Raw genomic sequence first — 3,214 nt, 5'->3', positions numbered from 1 at the left:
CTCTGCCTGCTTTCTCTCCTCACTCTGCCTGCTCTCTCTCCCTACATCTCCCTCACTCTGCCTGCTCTCTCTCCCTACATCTCTCTCTCCCTCTCTTCCACTTTACATCTATCCATCTCCCTCACTTTCCATTCTCTCGCACTCCCTTCCTCTTTACCTCCCATCTCCCTCCCTCCTTGTTCTTTGCCTCCCATCTCCCCTCCCTCCCTCCTCTTCTCCCCAGAGTCATCTAGTCTGCCTGCCAGTTTTCCTCTCCTTCCTTCCTTTCTCTCTCTCCTCTTTTCCTTTCTCTCCTCCTTTCCTTCCTTCCTTTCTCTTGCGCCTCCTCTCCTCTCTGCACCAGTTTCCAGTGCAGCCAGTGAACCGTCACCCTATTCCCTACATAGGCTCTGGTCTAAAGTAGGACACTATGTAGGGAATAGGGTGCCAGGGCCCATAGAGCTCTGGTCTAAAGTAGTGCACTATATAGGGAATAGGGTGCCAGGGCCCATAGAGCTCTGGTCTAAAGTAGTGCACTATGTAGGGAATAGGGTGCCAGGGCCCATAGAGCTCTGGTCTAAAGTAGTGCACTATGTAGGGAATAGGGTGCCATAGGGCTCTGGTCTAAAGTAGTGCACTATGTAGGGAATAGGGTGCCATTTAGGACGTAGTCCCAGACTCACCCAATGAAGCCTGGTTGTCAGGCTGAGTGGTGTTCTCTTCTCACTGCGGGGCGGCCATATTGTTTTCCTACACAGACAGTCAGCGACGTGAGCGTGGAGCCCCATAGTTTCTCCTATTCAGGGAAATCTCCTGGCACTCAAAGCTATTTTTCTCCCTTATTGTTCTGTGTTTTACTGAACTGTCCCTCTGGTCTCAGAGAGACGAGTTTCTCTCTGAGTATCAACCACTAGAAGGACAGACTCTTCTATGTATGTATGGACGGCCTTTTCTCATTTGGGAAAAAGGCTGTCCTCTCTTCTGCGTGATCCGGAAACCGATAAGTGGTCGAGTGGTGCCAAATAGTTAGTAGACGAACGGAAGAGGCTCCTCCCCTCCTTCGATAGCCAATTAGTTTGTAGACGAACGGAAGAGGCTCCTCCCCTCCTCGATAGCCACCTTTCATGGAAGATGGTCATGTGGATCCTACCTGAGTCCTTCACGGAAAGACTCTTGAAAATGTAAAAAAATAAATAATTAATCACGTTACACATTTATTGGGGATTCCACCCTGTCAACATAATTTGCCTGATGATGCGTAAGTGGAGAGGAGTCTTAATTTTATACAGGTAGCATTTTCACCCACGTTCCCTTTTCACCCACGTTCCCTTCTCGCCCACGTTCCCTTCTCGCCCACGTTCCCTTCTCGCCCACGTTCCCTTCTCGCCGCCTCTCCTCGATTACCTTCTAACCTTGTTCCAAAAGGAGGTGATAGAGGATGGAGGGAGAGAGGGACGCCGGAGTTGAGTAAAACGTAACGGAGAAAAGGACTTTGTATGCAACAGTCGCCTCAAAAGTCCAGTAATTTATGAATTATGTTTTGTGTAGTTTGTATGCAACAGTTGCCTCCATCGCCTCAAAAGTCCAGTAATTTTATGAATGAAGAAAATAGGACGTTAACTCTTGTCTGCTTTTTATAAAGAAGCTTCTTCCCCCGACAGCCTTTTTCCAGGCCTCCCTCTGTGAGGTTTTCCTGGTCAGGTCACGAGGTCAGGGAAAACCTCTCGGTCTGGTAATATGAAAAGGTTGTCATGCTGTTCTTTGGCCAGGACAGAAGCATAGGATGTATCCCAAATGGCACCCTAGTCACTATGGCACCCTGGTCGAAAGTAGTGCACTACCTAGGGAATAGGGTGCCAGTAGAGTCCTAATAGTGATCTGGTTGGTTGTAGACTGTAAAAAGGAGGGAAGAGGTGTTTTGGTTCTTGGGCAGCACGTCATAATATGGACCCCACTACCTTCGACATGTAGAGAAGACAAGCTTTTCAACAAAACCTTTTTGTCGTTCATTTGAAAACGTTTTTGTCATTGTAATGTGTTTTATTATGACACCAGCCTTTGATGTTGACCTTTATAATATTATAACCTTTATAAAAGTCGGACTTCAGGAAGGCCTCAAATTACACCCTATTCTTCAAAATAAGTGCAGTACTTCTTAAAATAAGTGCCCTAATAAATGGGGGAATAAGGGTGTAATTTGGAAACAAGAGATATTATATTTTTTTTCCTTCTCAAATGATTTCTCTAGATAGGATTAATGTTATTATTATGATGGACTGTTTAAAGAAAAAAAAAAGTTGGCAAAGGATGATGGGAGATGGAGTTTTGTGATCATGTCAGGAGAAGGGCCCCGTTTGGGGGATGTCCCTGATGTTGCCTGAGTTGAGGTTGTTAAATGTGCGTCCCAATTGGCACCCTATTCCTTATATAGTGCACTGCTTTTGAACAGAGCAGTGCTCTTGATAGGAAATAGGCGGCCATTTTGGACTAAGGGAAGAGGAATGATGGTGAACACAACATGTAAACACTATGGGTGTGTCCTAAAAGAGCACTTTTATTACCTATGTAGTGCATATGCCATTGGGCCCTGGACAAAAGTAGTGCACTACATAGGGTGCGATTTGGGATGCATTCCTATTTTCCTTTGGTTGTAGCTGCTGCTGGGTCATTTAAACAAGGAGTGTGTGATCGAACGAGCGCAAGAGTGTGTTCTTAATTATTATTTTTTAAACAAGCCGAAACATGTTTTAAATGATTGATTGTACAGTTTTAGGCTAGGGTATGAAAAGCAGAGACATTTTTCACAATAAAAACTGTTCTTTAACGTTGTCAAATTGTTATGGTGTCTTCTGTGATTAAAAAATTAAATAAAAGATTTAACCTTTTATTTAACTTGCCAAGTCAGTTAAGAACAAATTTCTTATTTACAATGACGGCCAAACCCTAACCCAGATGACACTGGGCCAATTGTGCGCCGCCCTATGGGACTCCCAATCACAGCCGGTTGTGATACAGCCTGGATTCAAACCAGGGTCTGTAGTGATATCGCCTCTAGCACTGAGATGAGGTGCCTTAGACCGCTGAACCAGGTACTGTAGTGATATCGCCTCTAGCACTGAGATGAGGTGCCTTAGACCACTGCACCACTCGGGAGCCTGAACCAGGGTCTGTAGTGATATCGCCTCTAGCACTGAGATGGGGAGCCTGAACCTGGGTCTGTAGTGACTCCTCTAGC

The sequence above is a fragment of the Oncorhynchus kisutch genome, unplaced genomic scaffold, assembly GCF_002021735.2.
Source record: "Oncorhynchus kisutch isolate 150728-3 unplaced genomic scaffold, Okis_V2 Okis06b-Okis10b_hom, whole genome shotgun sequence".
Taxonomy (NCBI): domain Eukaryota; kingdom Metazoa; phylum Chordata; class Actinopteri; order Salmoniformes; family Salmonidae; genus Oncorhynchus; species Oncorhynchus kisutch.
Note: the sequence above shows the minus strand (reverse complement) of the source record.